Source organism: Adiantum capillus-veneris, chromosome 19, assembly GCF_014529385.1.
Source record: "Adiantum capillus-veneris isolate H3 chromosome 19, ASM1452938v2, whole genome shotgun sequence".
Lineage (NCBI taxonomy): Eukaryota > Viridiplantae > Streptophyta > Polypodiopsida > Polypodiales > Pteridaceae > Adiantum > Adiantum capillus-veneris.
In genome coordinates this window covers 73,640,535-73,664,498 of record NC_140949.1, presented here as the reverse complement: position 1 = coordinate 73,664,498, position 23,964 = coordinate 73,640,535, and positions in this window count along the sequence as shown.

Below are 23,964 nucleotides of genomic sequence, written 5' to 3'. Positions count from 1 at the left end.
GAGGCTTAGCCCTGAGAAGGGAATCCTGTATTGATGTATGTCTCATGGCTTTGATCCATACCTCTGCATCTCATTCCATGTTGACCCCTTTACCTTTGAAGTTGGGGGGTTGCGCTTGTTGGAGAAGAAACAAGCACGGTATAAAGAACAGAAGCAGGTATCTACATGGTTTTGTAAGATCGATGGACTGACAATTTAAAGACTTATGACACGGCTACGATTTAACTTCATAATAGACACAAGATCAAGATATTCAATTCAAAAGACTTTGTTCTTTATTTATAAGGTGAATATTTACAAGGATAGCCTTGCAAAAGAGCCTTAGGTATCTCATCCTAACTTGTTGTAAATTTTTGCGGCCTTTAAAGGATCCGCATAGTATGCTGATTTAGAATATGGTGATACAAACGATGGGTGTTTGTAGTCAGATTTCTACAATCTTGTAATTGATTGGTATAATAGTTATTATACTCATTGGAAATCGGAAATTAAACTATAAGGTCCAAATTCTTAGGGGTATTCTGAGAAAAAGTTCCAATTCTTCGATATGGAATTATCTCCACCGCTCTATCCCATACCCATTCATTCAGGGGTTTTCTCGTGCCTCCTGGGTAGGTGGGAATAGTGATACTCGAGTTTGTACCCAAGAAGTAGTACAACTGAACCACTCTCAATTCCTCAACCCAGCATAGTTTCTTTAAATCCGTGGTAAGACATCCCATCTTCCAAGCATTGATGTAATAAATCCCACCTTCATTGCTCCATTCAAGCTCCCAGCCTTTATCTATCCGAGTCGAATGAGGAGTGTGAACCTTCATCAATAGCTCCATCGCATTCCGTCGAAAAAAATAGTTTGGAGAACGACAAGCACTCTCATAAATAAGCTCAAAGACTTGGAATTTGCGAATTCGATCACAAGATCTTCCTGAATTATCGACGCATAAGCCTTTGGTTAGCTAACCAATTTTATATATATATATATATATATATATATATATATATATATATATATATATATATATATATATAATTTTTTTTTCTTTTTACATTTTCAGACAGTACAAAATTTTTCCATACTAACCCAAGCTCTGAAACCTAGGCTCTGATAGCACTTGTAAGGTCCCCAACCTGCCAATACCAAGATCGGGATGGGATCCATGACATGTCTCTAGGTCTGATAAATATCAGAGACTCTAAACAAGAAAAATCCAAGGAATAGACCTTTACCATTGACAATGGCTTGGGTCTATAGCCTTAGAAGAAGACCTAGTCCTGTCTTGCAGCGGAAACGGGACAACATATTAAAAGTCCAAAAAACTATTTCGGCCCTATAACTACCACAATTGGGCAAGGTATCCTTAACCAACGCTTTTTTCCCTCTAACAGATGTGAGGGCGCAGCCGCTGGTGGACTCCTATTCCAAGTGAAGAATTTTTCTAAACGTTTTAGTGCGCAGGGATGGATAGTTACCTGACTAATCAGGTCCACCCGTCCATGATTGAAAACCTTAGTCAATCCCCACTTACCACCCCACACTCATACAAGATTCATTTATCTTATTATCACATTGTTTTAACATTTAAAATAATGGTTTCTCTTAGCGTTCCATCACAATAATTCCTTGAAGAGAACATTGAAAGTATTCTTTTAGAAAACAGACATCTTTAAACTTAAGACAAGGTACTGTCAATTAAAACATTGTCCATAATAACCATGACCAGTACAGTTCTTGTCTCAAGACCACCTAAGGGTGAAAAACGACAACCATTCCTTATTCAAATCTGGAGTGGATAAACCCCCACCCAAGGTTCCGGGTGCCCATACACCAAACCACCTGCCCATACAACCGGGTAGCTCCCCTAGGATTGAGAAAACGGTATCCTAACTTATGTAGAAACATCAAGACATGACACGGAGTAGAAACTCATTGTTCATGGGGGTAACGACCTTATCCGTGGCTAGAAAGCCATTCATTATCATCAATTTATACTAAGGAGTCGGAGGTGTCTTGGGACAAGCTATCTTAAGGATGATCAATCATATCTTTCCTATTTCAACCAGTTTTAACCCAAAAAATTCTTTCCTACATTATAAACAAATGCACGTTGGAAGTTACCTTCCGTTTCAGCCAGTTTATCCTTTCTAACTTTACATATGCAATGCTAACCTAAAAATGAACTTTAAAAGATTTTAAGTGAACAAAATAGAAATCCACTCGGGACTTCTCCGCCATTTGTTGCTGGGCTGGAGCCTGCAAACTTACCTCAATCGGCCTATGGCTAGGCCCAGCCTCATAGTCATTAGTGGCTTTGTTTTTCTTGTTGCTAACATCCTCTTCCTCAGTAAGAGGATTTTCCCTTGTTCTCTTTGGAGCCATGTCGACAGCCTTATAAAAAGACTTAATCCATTAGAAGTTTAATTGAATAATCTTCTTTTTCCTTGTTTACCCAAAAATAAGGATTTTTGGAGTAAGTAGGTATCTTTAATAGTCAATTTGATGAGATATTCCTCTTGTAACTTCTTTATGCTATAAGTAATTTCCCATAATTGCCATTTAATTTGGGAAGCCCTTTAACTAGGTTTCTCCTTAGTCTATCTTACATTGTAACCTTAGTAAATTATAAATTTCTATCCGTTAATGGGTTACTCTCCCTAAATTGTAATTGAATATGTTATATCTTTAGTAATTTTCATAAATTTGATTAATAACCTTTTCCTCCTATACTTATGGTTTAAATTAGACCAAATTTTACTAATGGTAATTTATTATACCATCCATTTATGCTAAGATAATTTTTCCACCCTTGAATAGTGATTTTGGACCTCGGGTATTAATTTGGTAATTAGATAAACTCGTTTACTTATTTCCCTTGTGTATTTTATACGCAAAATCGGTTATTTTTATTGAAGATATATACCTAAAATATTTATTTGAGGTTGGGGTATTTATCATAGATTTTCCAAGGTATGTTCTACCTCTGATATTTATATCAAAGGAGTTTGGATTTATTTACTATATTCCCCCTTTTATTTTCCCCTAAAAATAATATAATTTTACTGGGATAATTAAGTAAACTAATTATCTGAGCTTCATATAATAATTAGGAGTCCCCTAAGGTATAATTATCCTTTGATAAATACCTCAAGTCATTTTGAATCTATTTACTAATTTCCCTATTTAATTCGTCCTAACAACATAGTATTTTTGCTAAAGTAAGTAGATAAATTAAGTATTTGATCTTTCCTAATTATCACGGGTTGCCTAACATTTACTTAACCTTTGATAAATAACTCAATTCCATTTGAATCCATTTACTAATTTCCCCTATTTAATGTGTCTTAAAAACATAGTATTTCTACTAAAGTAACTAGGTAAATTAAATATATGAGCTTTTTCTAATTATCACAAGTTTTCTAACATGTAATTAACCTCTGATAAATAACTCAATTCAATTTGAATCCATTTACTAATTTCCCATATTTATTTTGTCCTAAAAACATAGTATTTCTGCTAAAGTAACTAGATAAATTAATTATTTGAGCTTATCCTAATTATCAAAGGTTCTCTAACATGTAACTAACCCCCAAAAAATAACTCAATTCAATTTGAATCTATTTGCTAATTTCCCCTATTGAAGTTGTCCTAAAAACAGAGTATTTCTACTAAAGTAATTAGGTAAATTAATTATTTGAGCTTCTCCTAATTATCACGGGTTCCTAACACATATTTAACCACTGATAAATAAATCCAAGCATTTGAAATCAATTTACTAATTTCCCTTATTTAATTTGTTTTAAATACAGAGTATTTAAACCTCCTAAAGTACCTAGGTAAATTAATTATCTGAACTTGTTCTAATTATCATGGGTTCCCTAACACATAATAAACCACTAAATAACTCAAATCATTTGAAATCAATTTCTTATTTTCCCCTATTTAATTTGTCTTAAATACAGAGTATTTCTGCTAAAGTAATTAGGTAAATTATTTTTTTGAGCCTCTCCTAGTTATCACGGGTTCCCTAGCATATAATTAACCATTAATAGATAGCTCAAAGCCTTTTGAATCAATTTGATTATTTTTCCCTTTAATTTTCTCAAAAAAACAATGTAATTTTGTCTAATTAATTAGGAAACATATTTAGAAAATTACAAGATAATTATTTTAGCTTAATGGCTCTCTAATGTAGCTTTGATAATTACCTCAAATTAATCTAAGCTTAATTAATATATTTCCCATTAATTCATGGTTAATTTGGTTAATTTCAGTCCTAATATGATAGGATAATTTATTAGCTTAACATTACCATGCTTAATTACAATAGCCAGCACATAATAATTAATTAAGAGAGGGTTTATGAGTATACATAGGTCTAATCTTCGATTTATTAAAAAAATAAATTAATCTAGCCTTGCTAATTAAGAAGATTACGCTAATTACCGTTTCGGTTCATCGACTAGAGCTTAATCTCTAGTGATTTTTGCGTAGCGTTCTCTCTAGATGAGAGAGAGAGTGTCAAGGCTCCGAGTCTGTCCAATTTGGGAAGCAAGAGGTCCTATTTATCACAGGCTGTAAAAGGCAGTTGCTTGCAGTTCAAGCAGTCCCCAGCAAGTCAAAAAACGCCCCCTACTGCTAAATCTAGTCTGGGAGAGTTCATCATTACCCCGCACAGCCCCCCTCAGCTTCCAGAATCGATTTTTACTATTTTCACTGATTTTTAATGATGAAAATTGGAAATATTAGTAATTTCTAGAACCTTAGGATAAGAAAGTCTTTGTTAATAATATTTACTGAACCCATCCAATTTTACTTAACTAATTGAATTCCTAGAGTAACCTTTCAGGGCCCATAACTTTTCCTAATTTTATTGAAATATGATTCTGAAAATTTATAGCCCAGGATTTTCTATGCTTAAGATTTCAAAAATACCAATATTTGCCATGGTTGGAAAATTCTACATTGCTTTTTCAATAATCATATCAGTTGAATTAAGCTTTATACAATCTTTAAGGTTTCAGAAACTGGAAACCTTACAAATTTTTATGTTTTTCAAGACTTTTGAAGGGTAATAAGTCTTTGGCTACTTGAGGGTACTGAGGAGCAATCCATTGTAAAAATCCAATAAAGGATTGAACTTCTTTGCAATCATTGAGTTGATTGGGAAAGATTTGTAGCTTGTGCATTACATGTTCTTGCATTTTAATGCATCCTGTAAAAATTTAAATTTCTAAAAACTCGACCTCTCGCTTACAGAACTCTATCTTTTTTAAGATCAGTACGACCCCGGTTTTTTGCAGCTTTTGTATAAAGAGCTGAAGGTGCTTGACATGGCTCTGAACACCTTTAGAGTATACCAAGATATCATCAATATAGAGAAGTAGAAATTCTTTACAATCAGCAAAGAGAATTTCTATCCATTTCTGACAGAGAAGGAGCTGGCTTGAGTCGCATAGGAAGCACATTCCATTCGTACATACCTTGAGGGACAACAAAACAGGTCTTGTATCTGTCTTGAGGCTTGATATTGAACTTCCAGAAGCCACTCTTTAGGTCAAACTTAGAAAAAACCAGACAATTTTTTATCCTTTGTAGAAATTCGTCTTTTAGGGACAAAGGAAATTTTTTGTGTTCTAGCCAGTCATTGATAGGTTTGTAATTAATCACCAATCTCTTTTTTATTCAGAGTGATTATTTACATAAAATGAATGACATGAGAATTCATTGTTGGATAGAGCAATTAATCCATCTGCAAGAAGACGATCAATCCCCTCGTGACATAACTTAGTGTCCTCTAGAGACATACCAGGATGTGCAGCCTTAAGTCTTGCCGGCTTAGAGTCACGAGGCAAAGAAATTGAATATTCTTCTCTGTCCCAAAAGGCCAATGGGTTGTCACTTGTTTACTGTGCCAGCTGAGAAGCAATATGCTTAAGTTGGTTAGAGTATTTGATCCTTTGATCAGTACATCTGTTGGGGGACAACAAAACTGGACTTGTATCTGTCATGAGGCATGATGTTGAACTGCTAGAAGCCACTCTTTAGGTCAAACTTACAAAAAATCGGACAATTTTTTATCCTTAGTATCAATTCGTCTTTTAAAGCCAAAGGAAATATTTTGTGTTCTAGCCAGTCATTGATAGGTTTGTAATCAATCAACAATCTCTTTTTTCCTCTTTTCTATTCAAAGTGATTATTTACATAAAATTCTTGACATGCAAATTCATTGCTGGATAGAGCAATTAATCCATTTGCATTTAGACGATCAATCTCCTCATGACATAACTCAGTGTCCTCTAGAGACATACAAGGATGTGCTTAAGTTCCGTCGGCTTAGGGTCACTAGGAAAAGAGATCCAATATTCTTCTCTGTCCCAAAAGGCGAATGGGTTGTCACTTGTTTGTTGTGCCAGTTGAGAAGCAATATGCTCAAGTTGGTTAGAGTATTTGATCCTTTGAACAACAAACCATTGTAAATATCGTTCATCTTTGTGAGGATTTGCTAGCATAGGAACTACTCCCCCCAGTAAAAAAGATCCGTGTGGTTTAGTGAGGACAATATAGGGAAGATTATCAAGAGAAAAGTGAATAGAAGCATTAGGGTGAATAGTAAATGGAGCTAGCTAGAAAATCAGATCACCACCAATGGTAAGTTCTGTAATAGGATGACGATGTAAATACAAATACATTTGTATTTTAGCAGTCCCTAATGGCAGCTTACAAAGAACTATTTTATTGATGCATCCCTTTGAATTATCCGCATGTGAATCAATGATGTCATAAGAAAGACTTTGGAAAAGATGTGTTGAAACCAATGCTTGGTTGATATGGGAAATAACATATCCAAAATCCCAAAGAGCATCTAGTTGAAAGAATTGTTCTTGGGGGAATTTAATCCATACCTTAGAATAGTATGCTCTGTTGTAGCCAGGATTGAATTGCAGGATATGGCATCCATTGATATTGCATTCGGGGATCCAATTGGTTGTGGGTTCATTAGCAATTTGTGCCAATGCAACAAGTTCAGACAAGTGTTAGGCCATTCCATAGACAAGATCTACTTTGTCTTCAATAGCTGCAAGTTGCGATTGAATAGATAGCTGTCTGCCTGAAATGGTCAATTGGCAGGAAGTTAAATTCCCTACAGAATGGAAATTGGATATCTCTAACACTCTGCTCAATGAAGTACAACATCCAATAGCTTTAAACATTCACCAACTTGGATCTACTGCACAATACAAACTCTTAGTCATATCCAAATAAAAAAAGAGATAACTTCTTTCATTGAGAAATCGGTATACCAGAGGTCCTTTGGATCATCTGAATATCCAACTATTCAAGCCTCTATTTCAACTTCTCCTCGGTGCCATTCTCCTCCAGCATTAGCATGCATAAGACAGACTTTGGACAAGATGTGCTGGAGCCAAATGCTTGGTTGATATAGGAAATAACAGATCCAAAATCCCAAAGAGCATCCAATTGAAAGAACTTTTCTTGAGGAAATATAATCCATACCTCAGAATGGTATGCTCTGTTGTAGGCAGCACTGAACTGAAGGATATGGCATCCATTGATATTGCATTCTTGCATAATGTAGGTTGTGGGTTCATTAGCAGTTTGTGGCAATGTAGCAAGTTCAAACAAGTGTTGGGCAATTCCATAGACAAGATCTACTTTGGCTTCAATAGAAGCTGCACGTTGGGATTGAACAGATAGCAACTGATGCTGGAGTTGTTCACATTTACTGCTTACCTGTTGGATGGCTTCCAAGATGGATTTGTCATTCTTACTACAAATTTGTATGTAGTCAGATGCTTCCTTTATCGGATGTAAAGCAGATGTAAAGCCTTCTGGATAGACTGTTGAAGTGGGGATATTATTGCGAGGATGACTTTGACCTTCATAGTTATGCATGATTTCTTGCCTTTGATTTATTATGGTAGGCCTAAGTCCTAGATGCATAAATTCCTTCCATTCTTCTTGTTGAGCAATGGTATTGGCTTGCTGAACCATATTTCTGAATAGGGGTAGTGGAGTATACTTTCGTTTCTCCTTGCGACATAGATTAAGCTTTAATTAAAGGATGTTGCCCTTGTTGCCAGGATTCTGTTTCATCAGAAGAGTAATGGCTAGAGCTTGATATAAATGATGGAACCTACCTTTCTTTCTGTGGAATTGAAAAAGGTTTCTTCACCATATTGGCTAACCTTGGCTCACTATCGTCAAACAAATCTGGCATTTCAATATCCTGTGAGGATGAAGTCAATGTTGAATCATCTTCAGAATGTTCTTGATCTGACTCATACTTTGCATATTCAACAATTGGAATGTCCTTATGTTGTAGAGTATTGTACTAGATTACCTCATACTCATATTTAAGTTTCAGCATTGCACTTTCAAATTTTATTTCCCTTCGAGGACATTCTGGGGCGATATGTCCCTGCTTGTTGCAAATGTAGCACTTGACTTACTTTCTTTCTTCTTTGCTTAGCTTGCGTTTGCGGCGTGCTACATTGAATCCTTTTCCATATTTGTTTTGTTTGGGCTTAACCCTGCAATTGCATTTACTTTTGTCTCTGTAGACAAAGGTCTTGACCTTTGTTTCCTTGTCACAAAAATGTGAGCTGAATCCTTTCACTTGCTTGATAGCCTTCTTCATCCTGATTCTCGCACATTCCAGATCAGTGACCTTATCAATGAAAGCATTTATCTGAGCTATGGAAATATTTTGGTTCAGATGTAAACCAACTGCTTTTATTATTTCTTTTACTAAATTTGCAATTGGTTTTGGGAAAGAATTCATATAATACTGCTTGTATTCTGATTTGAAGTATCCGTCAGGGAACTAGTACATCAAATGAGTCATATGTTGCGGATATTTTTTGATCTGATTTAAGTCACATAGCTTGCTTTTGAAGAAGGCTTCTTTGCTTCTTTCTTGAGTCTTGTTGGTTGATCCAAGGAACTGCATGACTAAAGCTACAAAGAACAATGAAATAACACTGTCAAAGTTTTCATGAACATCAGGACCTCCTTGCATATTGTAGGCTTTGCTATCTACACTTAGATCATTCCACCATGCTCTGACCATGCCTTGGAATCCTATTATGATCATAGATATTGATTTTCTTTGCATCAAGTATTTGTAATGAATTTCGTAGTGTGAAAAATTATAGATGAATTCAACAACTTTCCATACCTGATTTAAATTTAATCCATCAATGTCAAGAATGGTCATATCTCCAATCTTGGAAACTCCTTTAAGAGTCGTAGAAAAGAATGATGAAGGGCTTTCAATCTTGACATCCTATGTCTGCATTTTGACTGGATTTAGAATTCGAATTTCATCTTTAGAACTGATGTCTGAAGAATTATTAGCAAATTCTTATGGAGCTGGGAACATGTGAGCAATGACTATATCCAATTCATCCAATTCTTGCTCTTCATATTCAATGGAACTGTCATCCTAAAAAATTGTCCATTGCATGTCTTTAGGTAGAATGGTTCTGAATACTTCTCCCATTGTCTGCCTTTGCTGCCATGGTTGTATTTCAGCATTTCTTTCCCAACGGTGATAGGGATTTAACGCATCTTCAATGTGTTCTGCCATAAAAGGAAACATCTCTGGAGGGAAGCTAGAGATAAAAGTAATCACAGATTCTTTTAACACTGTGGAAAACATGCGAGGAAAATCTTTATGTTGCAAGCCACCACCAAAACTAATGGCTTGTTGCAAGGCTGTCTACTGCATGTCACTTACTGGTGCTTTGCCTTTGTGGAAAGGAAATGTAGATACCCATTGGGGAAAACAGATGTGGAAAGTGGTAAGAGAAAGCTTAGAGAGTACTTGATATTGTAGGAGCGCGATCTCTTTCATGGCATTGGTATGCCAGCTAGAAGTTGATTCTAAAAGTTGCACTCGAGTATTCGAAGACGGGACAATACAAGGAAGACTGTGAGTAAGATACTTGTCGTCAAAACTGCTGTCTTTGTAAGGAGCTCAATACCATTAGCGACAAATTCAGAGGCCATGACGAGATTACAGAGTTTACACTAAAAAAACACTTCATTATCTTTGTAGGTTTGTGGATGAATACATGCTAATGTTGGAGAAGAATGGCGCCATTGAGAAGTGGAAGCAGAGGCTTGACTAGTTGGATATTCAGATGATCGAAAGGAACTCTGGTATATCGGTTTCTCAATGAAAGAATCTATCTCTTTTTTGGATTTGGATCTGCCTAAGGGTTTGTACTGTGTACTAGATCCAAGCGGTTTAATGCTTAAAGTTACTGGATGCTGTACTAAATTGAGTAGAGTTTTAGAGATATCCAATTTTCATTCTGCAGGGAATTCAAATTTCTACCAGTTGCCATTTCAGGCAGACTGCCCAAAATTGTATCTTCCTTCTTTGTAAAAATATTTTGACCGCGGATTTGAGAATCATTATCCCACAAATACCCAGAGTTATATACTGAAGTTAGACAAGTATTGCTAGTGCGGATTATCATGCGTTAGGCTATCTAAAGATGGTTAGAGTTATGTTTCAGATCTAAACCATGTGCTTTAATGAGGAGAGAGATCACCACATCAAAATATTTGTCAACCAGTCTACAAGGAAAGTTAGGAAAACATTCTATGTACATTGGCCCATTAGACAAGCTTCCTTGCAAGACACTAATTGTCTAGTCAGGTAAGTTTCTATGCCTAGTGTCAAGTAAGGCTACTATACTAGAAGAATTAAGGCCTTTTCGAAACAAAGGTATTATGCCCATAACTATATAGCCTACGCGCACAAACTGATGTCCTTTGCTTAATGCCTTCTTCCTAAACTCTGAGAGTTCTTCAAACAAATGGATTATGTGATTATTAGAATCACTATCTTTGATGGTTAGTTTACCATGAGTTTCATGGTACATGGTATTAGCACAAAGAGCAAAAACTTTGTTATGCTATTTCATTCTTCTTTGCAGCTGTAGTCATGCAGTTCCTTGGATCAACCGACAAGATACAAGAAAGGAACAAAGAAGCCTTCTTTGGAAGCAAGCTATGTCACTTAACTCAGATTAAAAAATATCAGCAACATATGACTCATCTGATGTACCAGTTTCCTGGTGGATACTTCAAATCAAAATACAAGTAGTATTATCTAAATTCTTTCCCAGAATCATTTTCAAATTTAGTAAAAGAAAGAATAAAAGCAACTAGTTTACATCTAGATGAAAATATTTTCGTAGCTCAGATAAAAGATTTCATTGATGAAGTCACTAATCTCGAATGTGCCAGAATCAGGATGAAGAAGGATATCAAGCAAGTGAAAGGATTCAACTTACATTTTTACGACAAGGAAACAAAGGTCAAGACCTTTGGTTGCATAGACAAAAGTAAATGCAACTGTAGGGTTCAGCCCCGACAAAAAAAATATGGAAAAAGATTCAAAGTAGCAAGCCGCAAATGCAAGCTAAGCAAAAAACAAAGAAAGCAAGTTAAGTGCTACATTTTCAACAAGCAGGGACATATTGCGCCAGAATGTCCTCAAAGGAAAATAAAATTTGGAAATGCAGTGCTGAAAGAAAAAATAGCAACAGATGATGGAGTTGTTCACATTTAGTGCTTACTTGTTGGATGGCTTCCAAGATGGCTTTGTCATTCTTACTACAAATTGGTATGTAGTCAGCTGCTTCATTTATCGAATGTAAAGCAGATGTACATTGATGAATTAAATCAGGATTAGGTATGGAAAGTATTTGAATTCATCTATAATTCTGTACACTACAAAATTTATTACAAAGATTTGACACAAAGACAATTAGTATCTTTAATCATAGCAGAATTCCAAGGCATGCTCAGAGCATGGTGGGATGATCTAAGTGTAGATAACAAAGCCTACATTATGCAAGGAGGTCCTGATGGTCATGAAAACTTTGACAACGTTATTTCAATGTTCTTTGCAGCTTTATTCATGCAGTTCCTTGGATCAACCAACAAGATTCAAGAAAGGAACAAAGAAGCCTTCTTCAAAAGCAAGCTATGTGACTTAACTCAAATTAAACAATAGCAGCAACATATGACTCATCTGATGTACCAATTCCCTGATGCATACTTCAAATCAAAATATAAGCAGTATATTATCTAAATTCTTTCCCATAATCATTTGCAAATATATTAAAAGAAAGAATTAAAGCAGCTGGTTTACATATGGACAAAAATATTTCCATAGCTCAAATAAATGCTTTCATTGATGAAGTCACTGATCTGGAATGCGTTGAAATCCGGATGAAGAAGGATATCGAGCAAGTGAAAGGATTCAGCTCACATTTCTGTGACAAGGAAACAAAGGTCAAGACTTTGGTTGCAGACACAAAAGTAAATACAATTGCAGGGTTCAGCCTAGACAAAACAAATATGGAAAAAGATTCAAAGTAGCACGCCGCAAACACAAGCTAAGCAAAGAATAAAGAAAGAAAGTCAAGTGCTACATTTGCAACAAGGAGGGACATATCGCCCTAGAATTTCCTCAAATGAAAAGAAAATTTGGAAATGCAGTGCTGAAAGATAAATATGAGTATGAGGTAATCTACTGCAATACTCTGCAACATAACGACATTTGCTGAATATGTAGATTATGAGTCAGATCACGAACAATTTGAAGATGATTCAACATCGTCTTCATCACAAGATATTGAAATGCCAGATTTCTATGACAATAATGAGCCAAGGTTAACCAAGATAATGAAGAAACCTTTTTCATTCCCACAGGAAAAAAGGTATGTTCCATCATCTACATCAAGCCTTAGCCATTAATCTTCAGATGAAAGAGAATCCTCGCAAGAAGAGCAACGTCCTTTAAAGCTTAATCTATCTCTCAAGGAGGAACAAAAGTCTACTCCAGTGTCCCTGTTCAGAAATATGGTTGAGCAAGCCAATACCATCGCTCAACAAGAAGAATGGAAGGAATTTATGCATCCACGACTTAGGCCTACCATAAGAAATAAAAGGCAAGAAGTCATGCATAATTATGAAGATCGAAGTCATCCTCACAATCAAATCCCTACTTTGACTGTCCATCCAGAAGCATCTACATCTACTTTACATCCAATGAATGAAGCAGCCGACTACATACAAATTTGTAGTAAGAATGACAAAGCCATCTTGGAAGCCATCCAACAGGTAAGAACTAAATGTGAACAGCACCATTGTGAGTTTCTATCTGTTCTATTAGCATTGCATTTCCAAATGTTCTTTACCTTTGAGGACATTCTAGGGTAATATGTCCGTGCTTGTTGCAAATGTAGCACTTGACTTGCTTTCTTTCCTCTTTGCTTAGCTTGCGTTTGCGGCGTGCTACTTTGAATCTTTTTCTATATTTTTTTTGTCTGGGCTTAACCTTGCAATTGAATTTACTTTTGTCTCTGCAGCCAAAGGTCTTGAACTTTATTTCCTTGTCACAAAAATGTGAGCTGAATCCTTTCACTTGCTTGATATCCTTCTTCATCCTGATTCTGGCACATTCCAGATCAGTGACTTCATCAATGAAAGCATTTATCTGAGCTACGGAAATATTTTTGCCCATATGTAAACGAGCTGATTTTATTATTTCTTTTACTAAATTTGCAAATGATTTTGGAAAAGAATTCAGATAATACTGCTTGTATTCTGATTTGAAGTATCCACCAGGAAACGGGTACATTAGATGAGTCATATGTTGCTGATATTTTCTAATTTGAGTTAAGTCACATAGCTTGCTTCTAAAGAAGGCTTCTTTGTTCCTTTCTTGAATCTTATTGGTTGATCGAAGAAACTGCATGACTAAAGTTGCAAAGAATAGTGAAAATAACATTATCAAAGTTTTCATGACCATCAGAACCTCCTTGCATAATGTAGGGTTTGCTATCTGCACTTAGATCAGATCATCCCACCATGCTCTTAGCATGCCTTGGAATCATGCTATGATCATAGATACTGATTGTCTTTGCATCAAGTCTGTGTAATGAATTTTGTAGTGTGCAAAATTAGAGATGTATTTAAAGACTTTTCATACCTGATCGTGATTTAAGCCATCAATGTCAAGAATGGTCATATCTCCAATCTTGGAGATTCCTTTTAGAGTCGTAGAAGAAGATGATGAAGGGATTTCAATCTTGACATCCTCTGTCTGCATTTTGACTGGATTCAAAATTCAAATTTCATCTTCAGAACTGATGTCTGAAGAATTATCAAAAGATTCTTTGGAGCTGGGAATATGTGAGGAATGAATATATCCAGTTCATCCAATTCTTGCTCTTCATATTCAACACAACTGTCATCTTGATAAATTGTCCATTGCATGTCTTCAAGTAGAATAGTTCTGACTACTTCTCCCATTGCCTGCCTTTGCTGCCATGGTTGTATTTCAGCATTGCTTCCCCAACGGTGATAGGGATTAAACCCATCTTCAATGTCTTCTGCCATAAAAGGGTACATGTTTGGAGGGAAGCTAGAGACATAAGTAATCACAAGTTCTTTTAACACTGTGGAAAACATGCAAGGAAAGCCTTTATGTTGCGAGTCACTATCACAATTAATGGCTTGTTGCAAGGCTGTCTGCTGCATATCACTTACTGGTGGTTTGCCTCTGTCGGAAGGAGATGCAAATAACCCCAGGGGAAAAAAGATATTGTAGGAGTGCGATTTCTTTCAGGGCATTGGTATGCCAATTAGAAGTTGACTCTAAAGGTTGTTGTCAATTATTCAGGGATGGGACAATATAAGGAAGATTGTGAGTAAGATCCTTGTCATCAACTGCTGCCTTTGTAAGGAGCTCAATACGAATAGCGACAAATTAAGAGGCCATGATGCAATTATAGAGTTTACACCGAAACAACCCTTCATAATATTTGTAGGTTTTTGGATGAATACATGCTAATGCTGGAGGAGAATGGCGCCGATGAGAAGTTGAAGCAGAGGCTAGACTGGTTGGATATTCAGATGATCCAAAGGACCTCTAGTATACCAGTTTCTCAATGAAGAAGCTATCACTTTTTTGGATTTGGATTTGCCTAAGAGTTTGTACTGTGTAGTAGATCCAAGCTGTTGAATGCTTAAAGCTACAGGATGCTGTATTTCATTGAGTAGAGTTTTAGAGATATCCAATTGGAATTATTCATGGAATTCAACTTCCTGCCAGTTGACCATTTTAAGCAGACTATCCAAAGTTGTATCATCCACCTTTGTAACTGTGTTGTCTCTATGTTCGCTGTTGTATGGTCTCTTTCCTTCCGCCCTAAATTGGTATCAGAGCCATTGGTGTTTATAGATTATGATTAACCATGTGAGGTATCACTAGCAAACTGTGAGTGCTCGCGAGGATTGGCTAGAGTTTGTGGTTGGAGTTTCCTTTGTTGTTTAGTCACCGTTGCTAGGCTTGGTGCCGCTTAGACAGAGACATCATCAACTCTTCCCGTCTCCTTTTATCCCACTATCTAGTTCTCTCCATTTCTGCAATCCATTGACACCCTAGAGAGCTAGCTACTTCGTTGGCATAATCAACTATTCAACAGGGAAATGATCTTATCATCCTTCAAGAGACTCTTCTCTGACAACGTTGATAAATGGAGTTTACACAAGGTTTCTAATTCCTAGGTATATAAGCATAACAAAGTTTTCGCTCTTTCTGCTAATACCCTGTACCATGAAAATCATGGTAAACTAACCATCAAAGATAGCGATTCTGATAATCACATAATCCATTTGTTCGAAGAACTCTCCGAGTTTAGGAAGAAGGCATTAAGCAAAGGACAACAGTTTGTGCACATAGGCTATATAGATGTGGGCATAATACCTTTGTTTTGAAAAGGCTTTAATGCTTCTTGTCTAGGAGCCCTACTTGACACTAGGCATAGAAACTTACCTGACCAAACAATTAGAGTCTTACAAGGAAGCTTGTCTAATGAGCCAATCTACATAGAATGTTTTCCTAACTTTCCTTGTAGTCTGACTGACAAATATTTTGATGAGACGATCTCTCTCCTCATTAAAACACATGGATTAGATCTCAAAAATAACTCTGACCATCTTCAGATAGCCTATCGCATGATAATCTGCACTATCAATACTTGTCTACCTTCAGTATATAACTCTAGGTATTTGAGGGATAATGATTCTCAAATCCACGGTTAGCATATTGTTACAAAGGTGGATGATACAACTTTGGGCAGTCTGCCTAAAATGGTCAATTGGCAGGAAGTTCAATTCCCTGCAGAATGGAGATTGGACATCTTTAAAACTCTCCTCATGAATTACAACATCCAGTAGCTTTAAACATTCAATAGCTTGGATCTATTGCAGAGTACAAAGTATTAGGTAGATCCAAATCCAGAAAAGAGATAGCTTCATTCATTGAGAAACCGGTATACCAGAGGTCCTTTGGATCATCTGAATATACAAAGGGTCAATTGGAAAGAAGCTGAATTCCCTTCTCCCACTTGCAAGATTCATTGGGCGTTGGTGTCCCAATGCCATAAAATGACTATGATTTTGGTAACAAAAGAAAGCCCATTGGTACATCTTAATTTGTATGAGGTATTAGGTGCCGTAAAATTCAAGGAAGAAAGAGTGCATTATGCTATAGCTTGACCTTGATAAGGCTTATGAAAAAATAACATGGTCATATATACAAATTGTCATGGAACATCCGGGATTTGGGCCTTGCCTATGCTGCCTCATTTGCACACTGGGGGCTGGCAGCCAGATAGAGCTCCTATTCGTTAATGATAGGATTGTGGACTCCTTTGAGGTCAAAAGATCTACCAAGCATGCATGACACATGCCCCCCCTGATCTTTGCCATTGGATCGATCCTCTCAGCACAATGCTTGAAGCCAGTGCCACGTAAGGGGAGTTATAGGTCCTGAATTTACCGGGCAATGAGCAGCTCTTGGAAAAACTATTCACAGATGTTTTGCTCCTCTTCTTGAAAGCATGCCCCCAGGTTGTCAAAAAATCCCTATAGATTGTGCAAATTTTTGTTGTGGCCTTGGGTTCCAAGTGTAATATTGAGAAGTCAAGGCTGATCTCCGTGTTGGAAAATGACTCCTTTGACCCTTCTCACTGGTAAAGTGAGATTGTCTCAAAAGGGAATATCTTCAGGCTTGTGGGGGGCCCGTTTTGGGTGGATGTGACTCACAAAAAGATATTTCATTGGGTCGTTGAAAAAGTCAGAGTGAAAATGAAAAGGTGGGAGTTTTCTCTACTCCCATTTTGAAACAAGATTAGAGTAATAAACTCATTTATGCTCCGCTATATTGCCGTCACTAGCCCACTTCTCAAGATGGCTAAGTGTCACTGGAAAGAGTTCTTAAAACCACTAAAAATATTTCAATGGAAAAACAACCCAAAATCCTCCAGACCATGTCAGTGGGTCAGATGGGAGCTTGTCATTCAACTAGTGGACCAAGGAGGTCTTGAAATTCTTAAGCCACTTTCCCATGTTGAGGCATGTTGTGTCACATTTGACGGCCTCATTGGCAAAACGGGACCAAGCTTGGGCTATTATGATCAAAGATATGTTGGATGTAGCTAAACTTGGCTCAAAAGGTGGTAAGTGGAAAGGAGTAGAGTTGCACAACAAACTCTTAGCCCGGACACGTGGTCTAATCTAAGTCTAGGGGGCATCTTAAGGGAGCTAGTAAGGAAGTGTGAAAGAGCAGATGGGGTTGTGGAGTGGGGGGAAGAAACTAGGTATTGCAAAGAACTCCACCTTGCACTCATCCCCCTGGCTATCTAAAGTCACAGGACCACCTCAAAGCCCCTTTTGGAACGGCCAGGAAATTGAGTAATAAAGGTCGGAATCAACTAGCTTACTTTTAGGACAATAACAGTAAGAGTTGGAAAACCTTTGACCTTTATGCAACCCAATATCAACTGAATGGCTTTGAGATATTGTTAGTCAACAAAGTGATAAAAGAGCTTGACAAGGTTGTAATGCCAATCTGTGAATCTGAGTTTGAGTGGAATGCGATGGCCCATAAGTATTCTATTATGGAAACCCCAGTCTAAAGCCACATATCATGCAATCATACATGAGAATAATTGGATTAGCCCCCTCAACAGAATATGGAAGAGACAATGGCCAAACGAACGACGGGAGAAAGTCATGGAGAATATTTTGAAACCAAAGCAGTGGCAATTTACAAGGGCTTTTTTATGGAAGGTGATGTTATCGATGAGTGAAAAGATCCAAGAGAGAGGAATTGGGTTGAATCAATGCTTGGGATGAAGGATAGCTAGTGAGGATATTGGCCACCTATTCATGGAATGTCGATTGATCAGAGGACTAACATGGAAAATTTGCAAGTGGATCCAAAGGACATGGCACATCAGATTCTTTAAGACTGATCTGTTCCTTGGTGGCAAGAAGCTGGGAAGCCCTGCTCTACTCATATGTACTCAAACTATCAGGTACTTCTTTTATCATATATGGCAAGTGAGCAACCGCCGTGTGTTTGAAGGAGATCATGACATGGCAAGTTTCTTAGACATTATACAAGATGCAGAGTGGTGATCTATATGCTAGGATGCAAACAAGATTGGAAAGACTACTAGATGTGACTTGGTTGAAAATTTGATTGTGCACATGGATTTTATGTCACGTGACCTCTCTTCCTTCAATCCTTTTTTGCCCCCAAAACTCACAATAGGTCAGTGAATTGTATTAAGCATAGCATAAATTACAAATCAACCTCAAGATCACTCCGAGCCTTGAGGTGTTGAAGATTATAAGTGGATATCTAATGTCTCTCATCGAGCATATCATCATCGGCTCAAAAGAGTAGCTGAACTATAGCTCTAGGCTTTGCCTAAAATACCCCAAATATTCATGTTTTGTGAATATATTTGCAAGGCCAAATTATTTTATATACTATCTAACTTGAAGTGGGGGCATCCACTATCCCTAGCATGTTAAAAAGAGTATTAGGTAACTATACCTACAGGGGTGAAATCAAGTTAACAATTTAGTTTGTCAGATCTTGGAACTTGAAGGAAAAACACATCCCTTGTCACCATCATGCATTGCGAAGACCAGCGTATGCTCAACATCGCCGCCTCTGTGCCCTCCTCTCCCTTCCTTTGTCATGCCTCGCTCTCGTGCATCATTGCTCCTTGATAGTGCATGTCATGGTAGCAACCCAACTCTCTCTCTCTCTCTCTCTCTCTCTCTCTCTCTCTCTCTCTGCACTTCACCCCACCCTTTCTCTCTCTTCCATTGCCACAAATAGTAGATATCTCTTTGTCTCTCCTTGAACATATACGATCACAATGAACAAGAAAAAATCTCTCTATCTATCTGTGCTCGTGCTGATGCACATTGGCTCTCTCTCTCTCTCTCTCTCTCTCTCTCTCTCTCTCTCTCTCTCTCTCTCCAAGTGACACCCTGTGGATTTTTCCACTTCAAAGAAAAATGCCATTCCTACCCTACTTGCAGGCACACATGTCACCTACGCAGAGGGAGGCCATCACAACCAAAGCAAACAAAACCTCTCTCTCGGAAAAAAATCTCCAAAGCACTTTCCCCTGTTATTACCACCTGTCACCGGGTCTGCATTAAAGTCCTTTGCTGTGTCCATTGCTCTGCAAAATCCCAGCTCCCCTGCTCTGCACATCGACGCACAGAGTGCCACCCCGAAGGTTCAAACATATGCCTACCTCGTCCACTCTGCACAACGTCTAACAGAAGTGCAGGCTACCATCGTCTACAATAGGTGCCCTCTTGATGTTTTCTTTGTTGTCGACGTGTCCTTTGGAAACACATATGCATGAGCAGTTTAACACAACAAGGCCGTCGGTCCGATTGTTGACATACGAAGAAAACTCTCTCTCTCTCTCTCTCTCTTTCTTCCACATGCTATCAAGTAAAAAAGATTGTGCCCACCTATTTGCGCCTGAAACACGGGGATCTCTTTCCCTTTCCCTATCTCTCTTCTCCACGTGCCCTTTGCACCTTTTTCCATGTGGAAAGAAGCAGGGAGAAACTATACACATATCATGTATTTACAACTGTACATTGCTACACATTACACCCTCGAGGGGCAACCGTGGAACCACCCCCCCAATAGGAGAGGAGAATACACCCAAGAGAACGCAACTTGTGAGCCTCAAACCCTCAACCTTGGGGTTACATCTCAAAGGTCTCACCAACCAAGCTACGCTTCTTGGGTAACCTAAAAAAAGATTGGCTCCATTCCACAACTTTTTCATTAATTAGATGGCAAGATTTCTTGGCACACTAACCGAAAAGCCATAAGCTCTTCTCTCGTACTTGTTCCCACACATGCAACATGCCTTTGACCCTTGCCCATCCCTGTTCCAACTCTTCCTTGCCTCGACGACGTACCCTACCCTCCTTGGTATGCTGCACATGCCAAAGCCATCCGCTCTGCTACCATACCAAAAATTTATCCTTCTTTCTCTCTCTCACTCTCTCTCTCTCTATGTGTGTGTGTGTGTGTTGGGATCGCCACAATCAGGACCGTAACATGAGCACTCCCATCAGCCATGTCTCTTTCTCTTTCTCCCCCCTCTAGGATTGCAACACAACAAGAATTGGTGGGCCAACCCAGGCCTCTCTCTGCCTATGCAAGAACTTGCAATATCGCTCCATTTCCTAGCCCTCCTGTTCGTCTATGCTTGCACACATTCAGTAGTGTTTCTACCACACAAGTCGTTACTGCCGTGCAGTACCAGCCATATCGCATCCGCAATCAATATGCCAAAGTAAAAAATCTCTCATCCCTCTGGTTGGCACTTGGCACAGACTTCATCTCTCTCTCTCTCTCTCTCTCTCTCTCTCTCTCTCTCTCTCTCTCTCTCTCTCTCTCTCTCTCTCTCTCTCTCTCTCTCTCTCTCTCTCTCTCTCTCGTAGCCACCCGACTCTTGGGCCACTTGTCCTGTCTAGGTCTAGAAAAACACATTTTCCCTAACCAAAGAAAATTAAAAAAATTACTAACATACCCCTGAAATTTCAAATTTTTAAAAAATACCCCGAATATTTTGTCATAAATTCCCAAAATACCCTTGGTTGTGAGATTAAAGTTCTCCAAAGATTAAAAAATTTCACATATACACATGATATTTCATCAACCAAGTAAAGTAGGTGCATGGTAGCCATGAAAAAGAGGAAGGGGATTGTGGAGGGGGTTGACGTGTGAAGTTGAAGATTTGAATGCCTATTAGGAGGAAAGTAAGTATGAGGAAACTATCTATCATGGGGTATGTGCACTTGATAGGAAATGACGAGATGAAAAAATTATTTGTTCACACTCTCTCTCCATGAAAGCTAGGTTTCAAAATCTACTACTTATGGCAACAGGTTGGGTTCACAAGAACCAACCATTGGCATATTTATTACTAGCTAATATGTCAAGACTGTAAGGGTTCCAGTTTCTGAAACCTTAAAGGTTGTATAAAGCTTAATCAAATTGAAATGATTATTGAAAAAGCAATGTAGAATTGTCCGGCCATGGCAAATATTGGTATTTTTGGAATCTTAAACACAGCAAACCCTGGGCTAGAAATTTTCAAATTTAAATTTGAACAAAAACTAACCCCGCTAGTCCTTCCGGAAGATTCAATGGAAAATAAATTATTGAGAGAAATTGAAGGGTTACAGTAATCATTTAAGCATAGACTTTATTAAGGGTCTCCCAGATATTTACAAGATATTTACCAATTAATCAAAAATAGGTCAAATTATAGCAGAATTGACATTTTAAAAGCTGACAGGTAATGGGAAGGTCATCACTAACCTTCCAGGGACTCATTTAGTAGTAGGGGGCGTTTTTTGACTTGCTGGGGACTGCTTGAACTACAAGCAACTGCCTTTTTCAGCGTGTGAGAGCTTGTGAGTGCCAAAAAACTATAAATAGGATCCCTTGCTTCATAATTTGATACATTCGGAGCGTTGACACTCTCTCTCTCATCTAGAGAGAACGCTACACATAAATCACTAGAGATTAATCTCTAGTTGATTAACCTAAACGGTAATTAGCCTAATCCTTCTTAATTAACAAGGCTAGATTAATCTATTTTGCTAATAAATCAAAGATTAAACCTATGTATACTCATAAATCCTCTCTTAATTAATTATTCTCTGTTGATTGTTATAATTAAGCTTGGTAATGTTAAGCTAATTAACTATCCTATCATATTAGGGTTGAAATTAGCCAAATTAACCATGAATTAATGGGAAATATATTAATTGAGCTTAGAGGTTAAGTTGAGGTAATTATCAGAGCTACATTAGATAGTCATTAAGCTAGGAAAATTATTCTATAATTTTCTGAGTAATTTTTCTAACTAATCACGCAGAATTACACTGTTTTTAAAGAGAAAATTAAAGGGAAAAATAATCAAATTGATCCCAAATACTTTGAGTTATTTATGAGTGGTTAATTATGTGTTAGGGAACCTCTGATAATTAGGAGAAGCTCAGATAATTAATTTACCTAATTACTTTAGCAGAAATACTCTATTTTTAGGACACATTAAATAGGAGAAATTAGCAAATAGATTCAAAATGACTTGAGTTATTTATTAGAGGTTAATATACCTTAGGGAACCCATGATAATTATATGAAGCTTAGATAATTAGTTTACCTAATTATCCCAGTAAAATTGAATTATTTTTAGGGGAAAATAAAAGGGGGAATATAGTAAATTAATCCAAAATCCTTTGATATAAATATCAAAGGTAGAACGTACCTTGGTAAATCCATGATAAATACCTCAACCTTAGATAAATAGTTTAGGTATTTATCTTCAATAAAAGTAACCGATTTTGCGTATAAAATAGACAAGGAAAATCAGTAAACGAGTTTATCTAATTACCAAATAAATACGTGAGGTCTAAAATCACTATTGAAGGGTGGAAAAATTACCTCAGCATAAATGGATGGTATAATAAATTACTATCAGTAAAATTTTACCTAATTTAAACCATAAGTATAGGAGGAAAAGATTATTAATCAAATTTATGAAAATTACTAAAGATAGAACATATTCAATTAGAATTTAGGGAGAGTAACCCATTAGCGAATAGAAATTTATAATATACTAAGGTTAAAATGTAAGATAGACTAAGGAGAAACCTAGTTAAAGGACTTCCCAAATTAAATGTAACTATGGAAAATTACTTATAGCATAAATAAGTTACAGGAGGAATATCTCATCAAATTGACTATTAAAGATACCTACTTACTCCAAAAATCCTTATTTTGGGTAAACAAGGAAAAAAAAATATTATTCAATTAAACTTCTAATGGATTAAGTCTTTTTATAAGGCTGCCGACATGGCTCCAAAGATAACCAGGGGAAATCTTCTTACCGAGGAAGAGAAACAATCTACGAATGGCATGAACTTTTGTCCTTAGGCTTTCATTCTTGCATGTCCAAATTCCTAAAATTTTCTTCACAATGAGAAGTGCATTTCCTTTTACCATGAGACGTTTGTATACCTTGGCCAATGCATATCTTTAAACCATGAAGTAGTGTGTCGTATTCTGCTTCATTGTTGCTAGTTGAACCTGGTAGGTTGACCTTCTCTTTCATGACCACCTCCCCACTTGGGTTGAGCAACACTAGCCCTCCCCTTGCTTTTCCTGTGGCTCGTTGAAAAGCTCCATCAAAGAACAAGGTAAAAGCATTAGGAATACTTTTAGGTGGTGGCAATGGTAGGGTATTTACTTCAGGCACCTTTATCTCCTTCTCATGTACTCTATAAGTAAGGATCCCTGCCAATTGTGCACACACACTATCTTCTACCTTGAAAGAGTATTGAAACTCTTGCATCTCCATAATCCACTTTGAGATCCTAGTACTGAGATTCATTTGAGATGACACCCAAGGGAACAAATTTTCTGCAGTGAGAATTACAAAAGGTTTTGGTAGCAAGTAGGATCTAAACTTTCTCACTGCAAACATGAGAGAAAACATCAT